We start from the raw sequence: 22,466 nt of genomic DNA, 5'->3' as shown, positions 1-22,466 counted from the left end.
AGCCAACTGCTGCTGCCTGCCTGCCTGCTGCCACCGTGCCCTGCCATTTGGTGCCTGCACATCTGCCATCTGCAGGGGTCCAGTTGCTGTGACCACCCCTGCTGGAACAGAAGACTCCCAACCGGTGTTCCATCACTCCACAGCCCAGCCCCAGGACCCAGTTGTCCACCCACACCTGCCTCGGGGCTCGCCATGTCGGGGCAAACACCATCAGAGACCACTGGCGACCCCCCAGCCAGAGAGGTAGAGGGCTACCAGCTTCAGTGACAAGGAAGTTGGTATCCTGGTGGAGCAAGTTCTGGGGCATTATGATGCCCTCTTCACACCATTGCGCGCCGACAAGGAAGGACGAGAGAGGATCTGGGAGGACATAGTGGGTGCCACCAACGCAGAGGTGGTGGCACCCCGCGACATCAAACACGTCCGGAAGACTGGGAGTACTACAAATCTAGGACCCTCAAGAAGGCCCCGTGTCTCTTGGAGGCAGCAGATGCAGTGGGGCACCAAGCCCATTTTACCACCCAGCAGATGAGGGTCTGGAGCGCATTTGCCCAGTGCTTCACCACCAGATCCTCAGGATGCAGGCCCGTCTGGAGTCGAGCGGTAAGTGCCCATGCATTCACGTTTGAAACAGTGCATGTTGAAGCGTGGTGGTAGTTAGCTACTCGGCTGCATGTGTGAAATGGGTCATGTATGGATGTGTGTGTGCAGGGAAATGACGGTGCTGCATGTGAGTTTAGTCAGGAGTGACCCACATGGATGGTGTATGTGTTACAATGCATCATGGTGAGCAGCATACGGAATGCACACATGTATGCATGCCTGTGTGTGTACCTTGACTTGTTTGTGGTGTGATAGATGTGTGCTGCTGTCATGGAAATGCATGATGTACATGTCTGTGTGTCAGAGTATTGTGTGTGCTATGGATGCATGACATATGTCCGTGACGATGTGTTGAATCACTGATACAGCCTACTCATCCTTGCATCCACTGTGTCTGTGGGCATATGCGGCCAGATGCATGACCCTCCGGTGATGCATGTGCATGTGATCAGCATGTCCCATGATGCATGTGAGTTTCAGCCCACCATTGGATGTATCTACGGTGCAGTGGACATGGATGCAAGTTTTTGTTGCATCTGCAATGCCGTTTCCTGCATATGTGTCGCCTACACTGACCCATGTGTTGTTGGGAGACATGATGGAAGTGATGTTTGACAGTGCCACTCATGTGCTATTGCTTTCTGTCTAGGGGACTATTGTACAGTACCCTGATGCTTGTGTTCAATGTCTCCCTTTACACAGCGGCGACTGAAGAAGAGGGCAGAGACGGCGCTGTGGAGGAAAGCGGCAAGGATGCCTCCACCGGCCTGCGACGCAAGGCCCAGTCACCCTGCCAGGAAATTCCATCATCCGGGAGCAAGGGGACTGGTGCCGCGTCTGCCCCTATGGCTGCAGCGGAAGGGGTGGATGAGCCCCACAGGGGCCTGCTACGGCGGAAGACGGTGTGGAGCCATCCAGGTTGGTGGTGTGTATAGAGGAGGAGGCCGCTACAGAGCCGCAAATGGGGCCTGGTGGGGGTGGTACCACTGGTGCAAGTGGTGCAGTCCAGGGGCAGGAGGCAGCACAGGTCACTGCGGAGGTGCCTGTGCATGTCTCTGTCCCTGACACTGTGACTGCATCACCATGCACCAGCAGGGATGCCCCATCCCAGGCCCGTCCACAGGTAGGGGGGAGATCCACGTCATCTGGCACTCCTCTACCTGTGGACGAGGGGACCTGTGACCGGATGGAGTCCGTCCTGATTGGCGTCACGTTGCGCACACGTGACATTCGTGATGACATGCGTGGTTCCTGGGGGGACCACTGAAAGCAAGCGTCCCCAAACAGCATGATCCTCCCCGCAATGAGAGACAATGAAGGACTCTCCCAAAATGGGAATAAGGCCAAGACAGAGTGCGGGTGAGCGTAAATGGGAGTTTATCAATCAGAATTGGGCATGCAAAGAACTCTGCAAACTCCGAGAGCGCTCTGTCTGACAATCGCAAAGACAGGCGTATATATTTACAAAAAACGTCATCAAAACCTACATACTATAGGGGGCACAAGTTCATTGGGATTGGGTGGCGACGACTAACTATAGGTGCTGCTGCAGCGTGGTTGGTCTTGGCTGGAGGACGTCACTGGTCACCCTCGTGGGTTGGGCTGGGCCTGGCAGGTCGGCTTGAGTTCATCCGGGCGGTGTTGGTGTGCCAAGGCGGCTTGTGGCAGAGACGAATGCCTTTCCTGACTTACTTGCCCTCAGCCATGCACACCGCAGTCATTCAGTCATTTACAGTGTTATTCTCTTTAGTAAATTTTCCAATAGTTTTTGTTATAGGTTAATGCAACACAGGAGGAATGCACCTTGTGAGGGGTCTGGAGGTAATACATCGAGGCCTGGTTACCCGTGTCCTGTTGACCGGGGCCATAGGTCGAGGGGCTAAGCTTCGGGGCCTGGGACGGGTGGTACAGGTCTTTCTGTCTTGTTAGAAGTTGTTATGGATGTTCCGCTGTGTGGAGTACATAGAAAACGACCCGCCACTGTACGTGACGGTGGTGGCACATAAGGGGCTTAGACATACACACATGATAAGTGCATTCTCGCGCATCCTTTACATGAGTTTATAGTATAATTGCATTCGCTTTCTCGTGTACTCTAGCAGCATTAGCTTAGTTATGACGCAAAACCATGGGAGGTAGGTTGCCCAGTGATACATTCAACAAACAGATCCCTTGAGCGTTCCTTTATTATTAGTATCCACCTGTAATGGTGTGAGCTCACCATTGCTTATATTATGGGAGCATGCTCTCTTATTTTAATACATTCTACAGGCGTTTGTAATATAAAAGATTTTGTGGAAGAAAGTATACTTTGCAAGTGGTCTTGACATTACTATATACACATATATTAAGACTGTCTGCCATCAGATGACCATTTTACCGTTCTTCTCATTGTTCAGGCCTGATGGCCGGGTCATGCTGATAGTGATGGTACACTGCGGGAGGTGAACTGTTACAATGTTAGCGTATTGCGCTAGCTCATGTCCGTCTTGTTCGTGGGAACGTGCTCGCAGCGGATCTGCCAGGGTGCTGCGGCAACAGGGATGAAACTCTCCGAGGGTGGGGGCCGCGCTACAGTGCGCTGAGCTCACACCATCTTTACCAGACAAAAAATGGTTTCTGGGCCTAGCTAAATTTGTATGGGCAATTGATACGTGTGGGCAATGTCTCCAGCGGGTGAGCCCTCCACCACCTGGGCCCGGGTGGCACGAGGGAACGCCCAATGAGCCATAGCCCTCACCTGGGGAGGAAACCAGGCGAGAGGGGGGTCTCCTGGACCAGTCCTCCCCTACATTTCCCCCCTTTCGTTACTTAAGTAACAAATTCTTTAGCTCTTCTATTCTCCTACATTCTGCTTCGTCCATAACCGCCTCATCCCATGCAGGAGTTCCTTTGATAGGCATCCATGCTCTGCACACTCCCCTTAAGCTCTCACCTCTCCTGGCGTATTCATCTGGAGTACACGTGAGATATATACACCCACCATCTCCCTCCAAATCTACCCAAACTTCCTCGTACCATTCTAGTATGCGGGGCTCTTTGATGGTGGTGTGCCACAGTTTATCTACAATATCCTTGTCGTGATACATGGGCACCAATTGGTACCTAGGTGTGTTATCTATCCCTGTTTGTATTTGTGCTTCTTGCATTGTTTTTATTGTACCGTGTGAGTTGCCCATTGTCACCATCATCATTGCACCATTTGGTACTGCGTTAGCACAGACTCGAAGACCCACCTGGCACAGGCAGAAAATCAAAAGGAGGAACACCACAGCTGGCATCAAAAATTTCACAGTTGTTCCAAGCCATGAGGGGACCCAGGAGAAGAGGTTATCGAACCATGTGCTATCTTCTGCTCCGCCCTCCATCTTCATTTTTTCTCCTAGGTTGTGGACTGCTTCGATCACATGGGACAGGGAGCCGTTCTCTGCGTCTTCAGAAGGTACGAAAGTGCAGCAGGCACTTCCTATTTTTCGGCAAACACCGCCGTCCATCGCCGTCAACAGGTCCAGGACATACCTGTTTTGCATGGTCATCAGTCGCAAAGCTCTTAGTTCGACCTTTATTATGTTAAATCCTTCTTCAGTGTCGTTCGCCAGCTGAATCAATTCCCAACGGGTTATCTGCAGCCATTTTGCGTTTGCCCTTGCTTGGACACTTGATACGAGTGAGGCAAAAAATGTTTCTGCTGAGCTGAATAATCGATATTTGTCTGGGATCTGAGCCAATAGTTCTGATGATGCCTGTGAGATGTAATTTGATGCTCGTCTGTGACGGGTTAACACCTCTCCCTTGCTTCCGGAAGACAGGACATACATTTGTGATTCTGCAGTTGGTTGGGCCACACTCTGTTGTGTGCGTTCCTGTGTCCTTTTGCTTCCATCGATGTGGCTTTCTGGTATCACCATTAGAGCTGAGTGCAGAGTGGCCATTGAGCAGCTGCCACTCCACGACGGGGGGAGGTGTAGGTATGCCTGGTTGCCACATACCCAGTACGTGTCCATAAGGGCCGCAGTCCCTTTTCTTAGGTCTGGGATAGTGAGGGTTTTGTTGCACTTCTTGTTCGTCCCCATGGACGTTCTCCCCTCTCCTTCGAAACATAGTTCATAGTCTATTTCATTCTGCAGCTTGAAGGGCTTTTCGATGGGCGTAACCCAGGTTAGTTTTGAAATGTGTTCCTTCCATACGGGTGTGCACGTTTCTTCTATCCATTGCAACTTCACCGGTGCCACACCCCTCAGTGCTTCAGCTTTACACATTACTTCTTCGTCCTTCCACTTGTTGTCAGAAAAAAGTGTCCCTCCAATTACAAAAAACGGTTCTTTCAGACATACAACCCCTGATGGTTTTGGGTAGCACGTTTTCTCGTTCTGTAGCATTTGAAAAGTCACTTCATGTGCCTGGAAGGTGTTCTTAATTCTGCATAACGTAAGATGAAGGAGACATTGGGCGTCTATAATTGGCAACTCTTTGGGTAACAATACTTTGGGTTTACCTGATGCGTGAGGAATAAGGGAGCAGACATAACAGCTCTCGTTTGTTGTTTGTTTAGCTGTGGCACTCATATCTGCATACCACTTATTTGTTTGGTGGGGGTGTCGTGGGTCTTCCATTTTATCTAGACCTAACCCATAGTACTCATCATACTTCCTCCTCCCTGCTTCCCTCTTCCGTCTGTTATTATTGTTCCTTTGGCGTTTCCCAACCTCCTGAACGAAGGGCAAAACAGACCCCCCTTTCCCCTTCCCGCCCCCCTTCACCCAGTCATCATATAATATTTCATGTGTTGCTTTCATTCTTTGATTGTCTATGGCCATGGGGGCAGGTTGGCTGGTGGGGGTATTATACAACCAGGATATAGCAGAGGGGTTTCGGTCGTTTAAGCTGTGAGCATTGTAATTAGATATCTCAGGTGGGGACAGTGTGTTATTTTGCCTTTTACCCTTTGGCCCTCCATCTTGTGAGATGACAACATTGGATGACGTAGTATAGTAGCCCCACACAAGTTTAGTTCCGTCCCATATCAAAAAATCACCTTCCCTTGTAGTGGCATTGACACTTGCAGTTGTATTGGTCCCAGTAGTTGTGTTGCTCCCTCCCCCCTCGTTCATCTCGATAGAGATGAACGCTATGAACCAGTATGCAACCAGACCAAACATCAATGTGAAAAACAATACGATGCACGCAGATAGTCCACATTCATACAAATATATGCATTTCTCAGTTAACCACTCTCTAATTCTAGTAAATCTATCCGTTGCAGGCTGCCCGTTAGATGCCATGGAAGCTCCTGTTTAAGATATAAAAGTGCATTGAGTGCATACATGTAAACATTTTGCTAGCACCATCAGTGCCAATATACATGTGACGGGGAATGGAAGCGGGTGGGGATACGGGGAGGGGTATTCACAGACAAGGGTGTATACAAGCTCATAGTTTGGCATTCCATTTAATATATATATATATATATATATACACACTCAACAAGATGAAAGTTAAAACAAAATTTCCGTTTTTTTTTTTTTTTTTGCATCTTTATCAGTTGTGCGTTTCTTCAAATTCAGTACCAACACATACACACAAGTTCATATTCAGTCATTCTGCTCAGTTGCAGCGTTTGCTGTTGTCTGTGCCTCCCCATCTACCTCCTCTTGTACGTTGCTATATGCCTTCCGTACATCGGTCAAGTGCACCCAGTACCTCAACCCTTTGACCTTTACCGCCGTAGGCGTGCAAAATATTACTTCATATGGGCCATGGAATCGTGGTGCATTCCACCGACGCACAAAGCTTCTGACATAAATCCAGTCGCCTGGCATTAGCTGTAGCTGTTGCCCTGGCTCCGTGACAGCGCCTGTTACATTTCCCTCTTCTCTAGTGAAGGGTGGGGACAGTTGCTTTGCTATCACGCGCGCTGCCCTTGTCAATTTCTTTAAATAGTCTGTAAACTCATCTCCCAATATCGCGGCGCTTCTGTGAGCGTCTGAGTGTTCGCGCAGTGGTGAATGTGCTGTGTTCATCCGTCTCCCAGTCACGATCTCGTGCGGGGATAAATGGTGGTCTTTGCTTGGCTGGTTTCGTAATTCAAATAGCGCAAGGGGTAGGCAGTAAATCCAATTCTTCTTTAATGAGAAGCATAGTTTTGATAACCTGCCCTTCAACAGTCCGTTCATCTTTTCCACTACGCCTTTACTTTGAGGATGATAAATTGAGCATAATTTATGTTTTATTCCCAGTAATGTAGTCACTTCCTTAAAAAGCTCATTCACAAAATGAGTGCCATTGTCTGAGCGGATCACGTCACAAATTCCCCAGCGCGGGAATACTTCCCTTACTAGGAACTTGGCGGCGCTCTTGGCATCAGGTCGCGCGCAGGGTCCTGCTGTCAAGCTCACTCTTGCGTTCCGTCAATTGCACTCCACCTTCCTGAGTACCCCTCACGCCCTTCTCCTCACCTGTAGTTTCCTGGTCCGACACAACTCCGAACCTCCGGATTCTCAATGCTTCTTCCCTGGATTGTCGATGTGGTCTGCCTCGAGAGGAAGCCACCCTGCCCCTCTAACTCGGGGCCAAGGGGGCCCCCGTACCGGGGCAGACCGGTTTTAGGGGAAAAAGCCAGCGGGCATAAAAAAACCCTCGTAGCTGAGCCAGGCAGCAGGATAGCAGGCACAGGGTACTAAATGCAGACAAGCAGGACAACAGGAAAAGGACTGACTGAACGGAGGAGTTTAAGAAGACAGTCGAGGGAAGGGGAAACAAGGAAACACTACCATAGATAGCAAGGTAAGCCAAGAGAGTGCAATACTGAAGACAAGTAGAAACAAGGAGCGGCGAAGCGCCGCGGAGGAAAGACCTACAGCGTATCAACCCGGAAGCCTGACGCGAAAGGTTGCAACGCATCTGCTTCCGGGTTGGTGCCGGCTAAAAGGACATCGCTGATCTGGAAACTAGACCGCTGCGGACAAGAACGTAATTACGTGACGGCAAAGTCAATGGCCGCTCCACCGCCAGCGTTTCCACAATTGCCAGGGACCGCGGTGTGTGACAGTATATCCCCCTCCCAATCCGAACCCTCCAGGTTTCCCTGGATGTGTCCGGTGAAAACGCCCGATGAGTCTAGATGCATGTATGTACGACCTGGGCTCCCAGGAGTCCTCGGAACTAGGATAGTTTTTCCATGACACCAGGTATTCTAGCCTGCCTTTATGGTATCTAGAATCAAGGATGGCAGACACCTCATATTCTTCTGGTCCAGATTTGAGATTACTCAAATGCCCAGTAGTCTTGCCCATCGGGGTGTCTGGATCCACAGGGCTGAGAAGGGAGGAGTGAAAAACCGGATGTACCCGGCCCATGGATTTGGGTAGTTGCAATCTAAATGCCACTGGATTAATCTTCTTGATAATCTTGAAGGGACCGATATATCTGGGGGTTAGTTTGGTCGGATGTACCCACCTAGGCAAGTATCTAGTTGATAGCCAGACCCGATCGCCCTCCTTCCATTCCGGACAGGGTAACCGAGCCCGATCAGAGAGGTCTTTATATCTGCGTCTGGCCAAAGCTAAACTCTGTAATGCAGTGTCGTGGGCTTTAGTGATTTGATCAAGTGTGGATTCGATGGTGGGTATGTTAGTATGAGAGGGAAAAACTGGGAGTATGCTGCGAGGGTGATGTCCATAGGAACTAAAAAAAGGACTCAGTCCCGTGGCCGAATGTACAGTGTTATTATATGCAAATTCAGCAGTGGACAGAAGGTTCACCCAATTGTCCTGATTCTTGTTAACATAACACCTGAGATATTGTTCCAGAGTGGCATTAAGCCGCTCAGTTTGACCGTTGGTCTGAGGATGAAAACCTGATGATAAAGCCCTCTCGATTCCTAACCGTGTACACAGGGCGCTCCAGAACCGTGAAGTATATTGACTACCTCGATCTGAGATAATCTTATCAGGAAGACCGTGGAGCCTAAAAATATCCCTGAGAAACACCTCGGCCATCTCGGAGGCTGACGGCACACCCTGTAGTGCGGAAAAATGTGCTAACTTGGTAAATGTGTCAATGGTTACCATAATGCAAGTCATCCCCTGAGATTTGGGCAGATCTACTATGAAATCAGTGGAAATTTGGGACCATGGCTGGTTTGGCAAGTCTGGCTGCGTAAGCAACCCATAGGGCCTATGCGTGGAGTTCTTGTTTTGGGCGCAGACTACACACGTTTTACAGTGTTGCCTAACATCATGTGAGAGTGAAGGCCAAAAGAAAGATCGAGAGATTAGCTCAAGGGTGCCTCGAACTCCCCTGTGTCCTGCAGTAACATGATTGTGACCCCATTCTAAAACTTTAGATTGTAAGGACCTTGAGGGAACGTACAAACGTTGTCCTACCAATAGAAGACCTTCAGACCAATGGATTTTAGATTGTAAGTCATTGGGTACTGTGATTGCCAAATCGGGTTTGGTTACCGATCTTATCTCTTGCAAAAATGCCGAAACCATTCCCACAATCTTGTTTCGAGGAAACATTGGTTGGCTAACTGAGGGGGAATAAAAGTCTGCAGACCGGCATCTAGACAGAGCATCCGCCAAGCTGTTTTGGGTGCCAGGAATGTACGTGATGATAAAGTCATACTGGCTGAAGAAATGTGCCCAGCGGGCCTGCCTTGAATTGACGCATTCCATGTTACGGAGAATCTTCAGGTTCTTATGGTCTGTACGTAATGTAAACGGATGCCTTCCGCCTTGTAGCAGGTGTCTCCACTCTTCACAGGCCACCTTGAGAGCCAAAAGTTATTTTTCTATCACTGAATAGTTCTGTTGACTGGAAGAAAGAGTTTTCGAAAGATATGCTACAGGATGTTCCTTCCCATCTTTCAGCTGGAGTAGTACAGCACCCAACGCGCTTGCTGAGGCGTCAGCCTCTACGATAAAAGGTTGGTTTTGATCCGGTTGAGTTAGGATGGGTGCAGAACAGAATCTCTTCTTGAGGTCAACAAAAGCTTGATCAGCTGATTCTGACCAGAAAAACGGTTTAGCGTCCTTTTTAAGTAATGAGGTTATTGGTAACACAATCAGTGAAAAATGACTGATGAATTTTCTGTAGAAATTGGCCAGGCCCAGAAACCGTTGAACATCTTTCAAAGAGGTGGGAATGGGCCAGTCCAAGATGGCAGATACCTTCCTTGGATCCATAATAATACCATCATGGGAAAGAATGTATCCCAAATATGGAACGGATGACTTCTTGAAGATGCACTTCTCTGGTTTAACTAACAGATGTTGCAATTGCAAGCGATGCAAAACCGTCTGGAGATGTACTATATGTTCAGATGGGGATCTTGAGAAAACCAAAATGTCATCCAAGTATACTATGACACTGAGGTATAGCAGGTCAGAGAATAGACGATCCATAAAGCGCTGGAAAATGGCAGGAGCGTTAACCAAGCCAAATGGCATCACTCGATACTCAAAAAGACCAAATGGAGTACGAAATGCGGTCTTCCATTCGTCTCCATCCTTTATACGTAGAAGGTGGTAAGCACTCCGGAGGTCCAGCTTAGAGAAGATGGTAGAACCCTGAACCGCTTCCAATATGTCTGTTATCAGAGGCATAGGGTATCGGTCCCGAACTGTGACTTTATTTAGACCTCTATAGTCAATGCAGGGCCTTAACTCAGTAGAATCCCTCTTAGGTATGAAGAACAGAGAAGCTCCAGCCAGAGATTTGGAGGGACGAATGAGGCCATTGGTCAAATGAGAGTCCAAATATCTGCGAAGAGCCCTTTTTTCTAGTAGAGACAAAGAAAACATGCGGCTGAACGGCACCAGGGCATCTGGCACCAGCTCAATAGCGCAATCCTCCGGCCTATGTGGGGGTAGATCTAAGATTGGATCATCTTTGAAGACTTCCTTGAATTCTGCCAATTCTGGAGGAACCCTACTAATCTCATGTACTCCTTCCTGTTGTGGAGTAAGGACTTGTACCATTTCCTCTGAAGCATGGGATAAACATTTCTGTGTACAATATGGGGAGGAAAAAGCCAAGGTGTTTTGTGCCCAATCGATGAGCGGGTTATGCCTCCTCAACCAAGGAATTCCCAGGATCACAGGAAAATGTGCTGCTCGTATCAAATCAAATTGTAACTCTTCCGAATGCTGGAAAACCCGGACCTTCAAGGATACTGTGGAATGGGTAATTGGTCCTGACGAGAGTGGTGAACCGTCAACTCCCTCTACTTTCTGATATTCTTCTCGTTTTAACAGAGGGAGTCCTTGTTGGTGTGCCCACATGGTATCCATGAATATGCCTGCGGCACCACAATCTACCAGAGCCATGGTTGTAAGAACCTCTGTCGGAGTCTCCAACTGGATGGGAACTGCCATGAGACGAGAGTCCATCGAGACGGCTTGTGAAGCTACAGTCACAGTGACATAGGGACTAGCACTCTGACCTCGGTTACTCGTCCCCTTTAGTTCCGAGGTTGATCGTTTCCCGACCGCTTAGGTGGAACTTCTGGACAGTTTCGTAGTAAATGAGTGCCTGATGCACAATACATACAAAGGCCAGCATTCCTCCGACGTCTTCTTTCTTCAGGTGTCAAGGAAGATCTAGCAGACCCCACTTGCATTGGTTCTTCCTTGTTATCGGAGTTAGGTAGGGAGGGCAATGAGTGGGTACTTGGTAGAAAAGAGGCCGGGGCTCTTTGCTTCTTTCTTTCCGCCTTGCGTTCACTAAGGCGATAGTCAATTTGAGTAACAATGGAGAATAAATCAGACAGGGTGGTGGGGCGGGCTATCCTTGCCAGTTCGTCCTTTATTTCATCCTTTAAACCTCGACGAAATATGGTGTATTGAGCCCGTTCTGGCCATCCAGCTTCTGAAGCCAAACGTTTAAATGTGGAGATATAAGTCAGTAGATCTCTAGAACCTTGGTTAACATCCAGGAGTTCTTCCGCAGCCACATGTATAATCTCTGGTTGCTCGAAAGTCTGGCGCAATAAGGACAAAAACCCCTCATAGTCTCTGATGACGGGGTTATTGTTGGTCACCAAAGGGGCCGCCCAAGCTAATGCATTCCCCGTTAGGTTGGATACCATAAATCCCACCTTGGTATGATCATTTTGGAACAACTGAGGTCTAAAGGTGAAGTAAATAGAACAAGCTTCCAAAAATTCCTTTAGACGTTTCGGAGTTCCATCGAACTTGCCAGAGGATAAAGCCATGGGAGGTAAGTCAGAATCCCTTGTATCCCTAGTAGAGACCATCTGTCTCAATACGGCATTATCTGCTTTTACATTCTGGAGTTCCACATTCATGGCCTGGACCGCGGCCACTAGTTCCAGTATTTGTTCTGAAGTGGCCATCTTTTCTTTTTGGCGTTGCAAACTGTCAAGCTCACTCTTGCGTTCCGTCAATTGCACTCCACCTTCCTGAGTACCCCTCACGCCCTTCTCCTCACCTGTAGTTTCCTGGTCCGACACAACTCCGAACCTCCGGATTCTCAATGCTTCTTCCCTGGATTGTCGATGTGGTCTGCCTCGAGAGGAAGCCACCCTGCCCCTCTAACTCGGGGCCAAGGGGGCCCCCGTACCGGGGCAGACCGGTTTTAGGGGAAAAAGCCAGCGGGCATAAAAAACCCCTCGTAGCTGAGCCAGGCAGCAGGATAGCAGGCACAGGGTACTAAATGCAGACAAGCAGGACAACAGGAAAAGGACTGACTGAACGGAGGAGTTTAAGAAGACAGTCGAGGGAAGGGGAAACAAGGAAACACTACCATAGATAGCAAGGTAAGCCAAGAGAGTGCAATACTGAAGACAAGTAGAAACAAGGAGCGGCGAAGCGCCGCGGAGGAAAGACCTACAGCGTATCAACCCGGAAGCCTGACGCGAAAGGTTGCAACGCATCTGCTTCCGGGTTGGTGCCGGCTAAAAGGACATCGCTGATCTGGAAACTAGACCGCTGCGGACAAGAACGTAATTACGTGACGGCAAAGTCAATGGCCGCTCCACCGCCAGCGTTTCCACAATTGCCAGGGACCGCGGTGTGTGACACCTGCTTCTACCCACCTTGAAAATGGGCACACAACCACAATCATGTACCGTGCACCATTACACCTTTCCCCCATGTCTGCGTAATCTATATGTAGTTCCTTGAATGGGCCAATGGGTTTAGGGATTGTTCCCCGGAGAGTGCGTAATGTCATTCCTGAATTGTATATTTGGCATGTTGTACATTCCATTGCCAATCGAGACACATGCTCCTGGAGACAGGGCACGAACCATTCTTCCTGTATTTCTGCTGCGATGTGCTGTTTGGTGTTATGTGCAGGGAAGTGTAGCTGTTGAAATGCAATCTCTAGTAGCTGGATTGGCATTACCACCTTCCCCGCGTTATTTTGCCTCCACAGCAGGTCTGTTCCTGACTTGCTGCACCCTCGTTTTGTCCACATTAATTTTTCCTCTGCACTGGCTCCTTCCTGTAATTCTATTATTTGTGGTATGGGCATCATATTATATCCTTCTGCGGGCTCGTCGTTTCTCTTGTTCTTAATCATGTACTCACCTGTGTCATTTTTCTGAAAATAGGAAGCCTCCTTGGCGGCAGCGTCCGCTGCCGCGTTCCCTAAAGACACAACATCTGTGTTGGACGTATGTGCTTGGCACTTTACTATTGCTACTGCAGTGGGGTTTTGCAGGGCCTCAATTAACTCTTTCAACAATTCTGCATGCTGTACTGGTGTTCCATCTGCCCGCCTAAAGCCCCTCCGCCCCCATCTTGCTAGGCCTCCATGTACTGTCGTTGTCATGTAAGCTGAGTCTGTGTATATTGTCACTGCACAACCCTTTGCTGCATGCAGCGCCTCTATGAGCGCAATCAGTTCTGCTGCCTGTGCGGAGTAATGTGATGGGAGGCGGTACTGTACCAGTGTTTCACACTCACCGTCTTCTAACCTCACTACTGCCATGCCAACGTGTTTTTCTCCCGTGTCCACGTCAATTGATGCGGACCCATCCACAAAGTACACTTCCCCCTCGCTTAGAGCGTTCTCACACACCACTGTCTCCTCCCCTCTTTCTCCTGTGTAGGTTGCGCAATCGTGGTTCTGCATGTCTTCGAGCGTGCACGCTTCTGTAATGAATGTGGCGGGGTTCACTGTCTTGCATCTCACTATATGGATGTTGGCACTAGACAATATAATCTCGTAGGCTGTCGCCCGCTGTGTGGTCAGTGTGCTTTTTGATCTTTTTAGTATTGCAAATAATGAATGTTCCACAAACAATGTCAACGGGCAACCCATTACTATGGTGGCACTTTTCTCAATCGCGAACGCGGCTGCAGCGAGTGATTGCTCGCACGCGAAATGGCCCTGCATCACGGCATCTAAAGTACCACTATAGTAAGCCAATGGCTTGTGTCCTAAGGACGTTTTTTGTGTCAGGACTGCTGTCATCAGTGTTTCCTTGCAGTGTGAGAATAGGTAAAACTCGCGTCCATAATCAGGGTTTGCGAGTACTGGGGCGCTTGAAATCAACTCTTTTAGTGTTTGGAAAGAGGAACTCATCTCTTCCGTCCATTCCATCTTCCTGTTCTCCTGTTGGGCCACCTTTAATGCTTGTAATAGGGGCCTGGTGTATGCCGCATAATCTAATATCCATGCTCGGCAGTAATTGCACATTCCCAAAAATTTCTGCATATCTTTTACTGTTGTGGGTTCACCTACTGATCTTATGACTTCTACTCTGTCTGGTATTATTCTTTTCCCATCTTTTGAAATCAACTGTCCTAGGTACAGGACCTCTGTCAGGCAGTATTGTAGCTTTCCCTTGTCCACTTTGTACCCCTTGTTGGCCAGCAAAGTCAGTAATGTTATGGAATCTGTTCTGCATTTCCCTTCGTTTTGTGCGCAGACTAGTAAATCGTCTACGTACTGAATAATGGTGCTCTCAACTGATAGGTTTCCTAGGTCTTCATGTAAAACGTGATTGAAGATGCTCGGGCTCTCGCAGTAACCCTGTGGTAATCTGCAATGTTCATATCTTTTACCCCCCAGTGTGAAGGCGGTAAGGTATCTACTCTCTTCAGCCAGGGGTATGGAGAAAAATGCGTTTTTAAAATCTACTACTGTGAAATGTGATGCTTCTTTCGGGATGCTGCATAGTATTGATGCCGGGTTAGGGACTAGAGGGAACTCCTTCTGTATTACATCATTGAGGGGGCGTAAGTCCTGTATCATCCTCCAAGACCCCCCTTTTGCTTTTTTGATTGGATAAATACAAGTGTTACATGGGGAGTTTGAAGGCACTATTATCCCTTGTGCTAGTAGGGCAGTTATTGTCTCTTTTATTCCTTCTTCAGCTTCACGAGACAAAGGATACTGTTTAACTCGCGGTAAAATTGCTCCTTGCTTTAGCTTTATTACCACAGGCTGTACTCCATGCAACAGTCCCACATCATGGGGGCCTGTTGTCCATAAGTTGGTTGGTACGAGCCTCATGTCATCATCAAAAAAGGACGGTGGTGCTCCTACCACTGTCATCAATTGGACGGGGGTCTCCCTTGCTTGTATTAAAATGTCACAGGGCATCGCTATTTCCATTACTATCTCACCATCCCCTTCCGTGTCTGAAAAGAGATCCTCATCTGCTACCTCTCGTAGGGCGATGTTGGCGTTTGTGCACAGCACTGTGCGCCACTCACACCCTTCCTTGTCCACTCCAATCACAGCGATCCTTTTTGCTGACACTTGTACAGCGTGCAAGTCTACTGATACCACGGATCCTGGTGCTGTGTTGGGACACACTATGGGGCGGAAGAGGAACTCCGCCGGAATCCTCCAGTCCATGCTTCTTAGCTCGGGAATTATGAGGGCCAGAGTCTTCAGCCCTTTGATAAACATTTCCTCATTTTGTGGCAGCCCTCGTATTTCCTGCGTGGTTGTGTAGGCTTGCACTACCAACATCGCACGCAAGGGGCATATCCCGGGTGTAGAACACACTATCCCTCTCTCGGTAAATGATATGGTCATATTGAGTTTACTCAGGAGATCCCTCCCTAGCAAGTTAATTGGGGAATGTTCGTAATACAATAAGGGTGCCTTCACAGTCTTACCCCCCACTGTTACATCCAAAGCTTCTGTGTAAGGAACTTCAACTACAGCCCCAGAGAACCCCTGCGTCTCTAACTTCCTGTTAGATAACGGGAATCGGCCCTCCCTGATACATGATTTCTCCGCTCCCGAATCAACCATGAATATAAACTGCTTGTCTCCTATCTGCACCCCTACCAATGGTTCCTCTGCTGCATTGTAGGTGATGGATAGAACTGTTCACGCAAGTGTTCTCTGTGGGCTGTCCTATGCGGGGTATCTCGTCGCCCCTCCCTCACTAAAGACATTCCCTGAAACCACTGACATGCCGCTGTAAGGTGCTGGCGCGGGGGCCCCGTTTGCTGTTGTCGCGAAAGGGTTACCTGGCGTGTATTGCATACTGTCATTGTTTTGGGGGTGGTTCTGTGTCCTATACTGGTGTCCCTGTTGCTGGCCCGTGGTACCCTGGCCGGGGTTTCTTAGTTGCTGTTGTCCCATTGGGAGACCATATGGGCTTCCCGGGTGTGGATGACCATAAGTCTCCTCCTCCTGGAACCCATTGTGTTGTCTACTTCTGCACTCCCTGGAGTAATGTCCCCATCGTCCACAGTTCCAGCAACTCCCTTGGGGGCCCCTGGGACCCTGCCATCCATTTCCTCCCATTCCCCCATACCCCTGTCCACCTCCTCTCCGGCCCCTGTACCCACCTCGTCCCCTTCGAGGGGTCCACTCTTGCCACTGCGGACTTTCACCTTGCTCCTGCTCAGTCCACTGCCGCTGTGCTGTTCCTGCCCAATTAGTTGCCACCCTTCCTTGGAGTGCTATCAGCCCCTCCTCCTCATCATCTCCCTCTCTACTGTGTGGGAGCGCGGCTACTGCTGCTGCAACCTTCACTAACTTTGACTGTACTAACTTTGCCTCGTCTGCCAATCTTTTCTGCGCCACCTCCTTCTCCCTCTCCTTGATTCGTTTACAATGGTGTACTATTATGCTCTGAATTTCTGGCCATCCCTTGGCTTCAATACCTGCTATCTTGTCAAGCGCCTTCTGCACTTCCTTTGGGAGCCCTCTCTTTATAATAAAATAAAATAAAGATGTCGATTGATACCAGGGCGTGCCCGTTTCTGCTCTCCACATCTCTTGGACCCGAAAAATGTAATCCATAGCCTCTTCCCCGTCATTCATTGTACACTGCATCACTGACTGTAAGTCCGGTGTGTCTGGGAATGTGTCGCGTAAGGCATCCCACACCCTAGCACGCACTGTGTTAAAGGAGGCCCCATCATGGCGGTCACAGTCTAACGTTACTCCCGGGAAACCGGCCTTAACCCATACCCTTTCAGCCTGATCGCCTACTGCTGATACGAGTAGACTTTTTACATCTCCTATGGCTAGGGGTACCCCGGCAGTATGTTTCTCAAAGGCATATATCCACTTACTTGCCCCCCCTGACAACGGGGGCAATAGCTTTAATAAATTGGCTTTATCCATCTGCGCCCATGGGATATAGTTAGGCCTCCCTCCTCCCACGTGTATCAATGGGAGCTGTAGCCTTCCTTTTGTCGTTCCGTCCGGACCCGTTTTAGCTGTTGATGTTCCCAGTGATGCCATTTTTCCCACTCTGTTCCTTAGTCGCCCCGTCCACTCATCATCCAGGGTTCTCAGTGAACACGTACCTTCCTCCCCCTCGCTTCCCCCTCCCATCGCCATACTCAACCTGTCGCTTTCTTCTACCTCGTCCCTTATATCACACAGCAATTCCTCTCTAATTCCCCCAAGCCTTTCTTCGCTTGCAACATCTCCCTCTCTGGGCCCTACTTCTATTATTCGCGTTGGTTCTTCCTCAATTCTGAACAGAATCTCGCCCTTTTTCCACCCCTCTTCGGGCTTTCTATTTTCACCTAGCGCTCTGGACGTACGCCCTGATCTAGTTGCATCTAGTGCTGTTCGTTCGCATATGTCTTTTATCCTCGAGAGCTCATCCTTTGCTATCGTCAGTCTTGATTCTAAATCATCTGTGAGCTTCTCTATATCTACCCTTTGTGCGCCTGCCTGGGCTCGCTCCCTCGTGCTTTCATATGGCGGAGGTGCCGTGGGCCGGTGGGTTGTAGTATCTTTCGGGGGAGGTATGTAAGTGGGGTCACTGTACCCCTCTGCGGGCACAGGCTTCTTTATTATCGGGTACAAACTTATTACCTCTACTGGTGGCGCTACACTTGAGCCTTCTTTGACATCTCTTTGTATTAGTAGTGGATTGTCTGTGGTGGACGGGAGATCAGGATTTAGTGCTGGTGTCTTAGGCGGTGGTATCTCTTCAAATAACCTCCAAAGATCTAATATTTCCCTCCTATTTTGCAGCTGCTTTCCTTTGTATTTTAGAAAAATGCATGTGGCCACCGTATCCAGAACACTTTTATCAAATGACCCTCCCTCGGGCCAAATCTGAGGTAACCCCTCCCCCTTTAGCTCGGTCACCCATTGGTCGTGATATTTTTTAATCCGCTCCACGTATCCCGGGAGATTCTTACAAATATGTGATAAGGGTGTTTCAGCCCCCATCTCTGTGCCCTCCTAGTGCTGATGTGTCTCAGTGTGTTTGCACCTACAATGTAAATGTAGTATCAATATTATTCTTTATATTTTACTTCGCATTCAATGTTGGGTCCCTTTGGGCTCTCCCCCTCCCTGACTGCACAAATACAAAACTGGCCGTACACAATGTCTATTCTGTTCTCTTTGAGGGGCACATACAAGAGCAACCCATCCTTTATTTTGACAATGTCAGACTGGAAATCAAAAAGGTACTCACTCACTTCACTATATTGACGTTATCTGAAGAGAGAAAAATTTTTTATCCGACCACACTTATCATGACCATTTAACTATTATGCATTTATAACCGCTCACACATTCACAACATCAAAATCTCTTCTAGCACATACGAGGTGCACACACCTCTTGGCACCATTCACCATTCAAGCTGCCCTCCCTTTCCTCCCTAGCCGGCTGTCCCTGTTCGCCTTATTTGAATATCTAGATGCGCATATATATATATAGATATTAACCTGTTTCCCCCCCCTTCTAATAGGACTCTTTTTCTCTTACTGTCTCCCTAAGTTTGTGCTAATCACAGTTCTTTATTCTCCCCCCTACCCTTAAGAAAAGGAAAAAAAAAGTAATAGCGGTCACTAATGTACTCTCAGTGACCCCTTTTGCTGAACACTTTTATTTTATACTCCACTTCTTCATATATTCCCAGTACTAGTCAAGATAGCACTATGCGGCGCCGCCTTCCACCCCCTTTCGGAGCTAGGTTCCCGTCACTTTTATCTCTTATTCACCTCTTGATCCTAATGGCCATATGCAAAGAAAAAGCAAGGAAAATTTAAGATGATCCTTAGTAGATCTGCGTACCCCCTCTTCGTTTCCTGTCCTACACTTCACTCCCCGCTCCCTTTAAGATCGCTCGCACTCAGTACTCACGTGCCCGTCTTGAACCGATAGTCTCCGAAACTGGGTCCGTCCAGGCAGTGTCGCCGTCAGCTCAACAGTCAGCCCCGGCTCCGGCGAGCGGTACTCAAAGGGGATTTTTCAACCGGGATCCCGTACCCCCTCTCTATTGAGTGCGCACTTCTTAGTGTACCGGTCGCCGTTGGCGGGCAGCCTCCAGGAGCCGGCTCACCGTGCGTATCCCTTTTCGACCGGAGATTCTCGTGCCAAAAAGGAGACAGTTATAAGGAGTTAGGAAGAAATAAAAATCACGTCGGGGTCACCACTGAAAGCAAGCGTCCCCAAACAGCACGATCCTCCCCGCAATGAGAGACAATGAAGGACTCTCCCAAAATGGGAATAAGGCCAAGACAGAGTGCGGGTGAGCGTAAATGGGAGTTTATCAATCAGAATTGGGCATGCAAAGAACTCTGCAAACTCCGAGAGCGCTCTGTCTGACAATCGCAAAGACAGGCGTATATATTTACAAAAAACGTCATCAAAACCTACATACTATAGGGGGCACAAGTTCATTGGGATTGGGTGGCGACGACTAACTATAGGTGCTGCTGCGGCGTGGTTGGTCTTGGCTGGAGGACGTCACTGGTCACCCTCGTGGGTTGGGCTGGGCCTGGCAGGTCGGCTTGAGTTCATCCGGGCGGTGTTGGTGTGCCAAGGCGGCTTGTGGCAGAGACGAATGCCTTTCCTGACTTACTTGCCCTCAGCCATGCACACCGCAGTCATTCAGTCATTTACAGTGTTATTCTCTTTAGTACATTTTCCAATAGTTTATGTTATAGGTTAATGCAACACAGGAGGAATGCACCTTGTGAGGGGTCTGGAGGTAATACATCGAGGCCTGGTTACCCGTGTCCTGTTGACCGGGGCCATAGGTCGAGGGGCTAAGCTTCGGGGCCTGGGACGGGTGGTACAGGTCTTTCTGTCTTGTTAGAAGTTGTTATGGATGTTCCGCTGTGTGTTGTCAAAGTGTTGGGTGTCCTGATTGCACAGGGCCATAAGTCTAAGACGGTCCGGTGGGTGGTGGGGTTTACGAGGGGGCGCGTGAGTTTAAACAAAGGTTTACTGCTGTGCTGTAAATAATGCAGGTGGCTGGTCGCGGCCTTGGGTGCTGCAGTGGGGCTACAAATCTTTGAAGCGGCTCCAGTCCGGTCGGGGGAGGTGGGATAGCGCAGAGCGGGCCTCTTTTCTCATGTCTTGGCAGCCTTCGCAGGGTGGGAGGGGGAAATGGCCTTGTACGCATTCACAGAGGTATCTCCCTCGTGTGTTGCTGAATGTAGGTGAAGACATCACAAATATTTGAACACTTTCTATAATACTTATTCAAAATCGCTTCAAAACATGCATTTAAACTTTGCTGGATGTGTCTCGATTATACCCAGTCCGAGCACCATATTTGTACATTATATTCTAGCAGCTACAGTATTTTAGTTACATGCATATACATTTGCAGTAAATGAGGTAGTAGTTGGGTCGGTGGAGTACATAGAAAACGACCCGCCACTGTACGTGACGGTGGTGGCACATAAGGGGCTTAGACATACACACATGATAAGTGCATTCTCGCGCATCCTTTACATGAGTTTATAGTATAATTGCATTCGCTTTCTCGTGTACTCTAGCAGCATTAGCTTAGTTATGACGCAAAACCATGGGAGGTAGGTTGCCCAGTGATACATTCAACAAACAGATCCCTTGAGCGTTCCTTTATTATTAGTATCCACCTGTAATGGTGTGAGCTCACCATTGCTTATATTATGGGAGCATGCTCTCTTATTTTAATACATTCTACAGGCGTTTGTAATATAAAAGATTTTGTGGAAGAAAGTATACTTTGCAAGTGGTCTTGACATTACTATATACACATATATTAAGACTGCCTGCCATCAGATGACCATTTTACCGTTCTTCTCATTGTTCAGGCCTGATGGCCGGGTCATGCTGATAGTGATGGTACACTGCGGGAGGTGAACTGTTACAATGTTAGCGTATTGCGCTAGCTCATGTCCGTCCTGTTCGTGGGAACGTGCTCGCAGCGGATCTGCCAGGGTGCTGCGGCAACAGGGATGAAACTCTCCGAGGGTGGGGGCCGCGCTACAGTGCGCTGAGCTCACACCATCTTTACCAGACAAAAAATGGTTTCTGGGCCTAGCTAAATTTGTATGGGCAATTGATACGTGTGGGCAATGTCTCCAGCGGGTGAGCCCTCCACCACCTGGGCCCGGGTGGCACGAGGGAACGCCCAATGAGCCATAGCCCTCACCTGGGGAGGAAACGCAGGCGAGAGGGGGGTCTCCTGGACCAGTCCTCCCCTACACCACGCACATCATCACGAAGAGCTGTGTGCCAACGTGAGCCAGTTGGGAGGGGCCATGGTCGGGGGTTTCCTCCATGTGTCGGCCGGTCTTGCGGCCCTCTCCTCCTCTGTGCACACTATACGCCAGTCGTTCTCCGTGCCGTCTTCCGGCCCAGATGCCACCAGGGCCCCCTGTGGATCTGCCCCAACCAACGCAGCCAGCCAGGTGTACATCCCATCCCTGCCGCAGTCAGGAGTCGGAGGTCCAGCAGGGGTGGCCACCCCACCAACTGGAACCCAGCAGATGGAGGACATGCCAGCATCATCGGGCAGGGCATGTGCACGATGGCGGCGGGGGATTCCATCAGCCCGGATGCTGTCGTGGTGGCAGAGGCAGTTGCATCGGAGGCAGCAGCAGGCTCAGCGTGGGAGGCATCATGGCTCTGGGCCATCAACACCCTGGGGGCAGGCATCGGCCGAGGGGCAGGAGGACCCCGGACTGGGAGTGTCTTCCGTGTGGCAGCGGTTGGGCCAGCAGATAGATGCGGAGAGGCGGCGGGCGGAGAGGGCACGGCTCAGGATGCTCAGGGCGGAGAACTCCATGCACCGGGCTTTGAGGCGGGCGGAGGGTCTCGAGGAAACTCGCAGGGATTTGAGGGATTGCATGGCTGCATCCCTGCGAGACCTCGAGTCCAGGGAACAGGCCCACCACCGGAACATCGACATGGAGTTCAATGATGCCCTGGGCCGGAACATCGAACAATGAGCTATGGGACTAGGCCGCCGCCTTTGTAATTAGTTATGTAGTTGTAGGTTTCCTTTGTATTTTTCTTTACTTTGGGGCGCATGGACTATGCCCCACCTTTTTGTTAATAGCTCAGCATTAGGTAGGTTTTTTCTTAGGTTTCATCTGGATTGTTGGGCACATGGACCCATTATTTCTACATTGTATATAGTTGTGGACCTGATTTTACAATTT

Source organism: Ambystoma mexicanum, chromosome 2q (assembly GCF_040938575.1).
Source record: "Ambystoma mexicanum isolate Mex_15411 chromosome 2q, UKY_AmexF1_1, whole genome shotgun sequence".
Classification (NCBI taxonomy): Eukaryota; Metazoa; Chordata; class Amphibia; order Caudata; family Ambystomatidae; genus Ambystoma; species Ambystoma mexicanum.
This window is presented reverse-complemented; position numbering follows the sequence as displayed.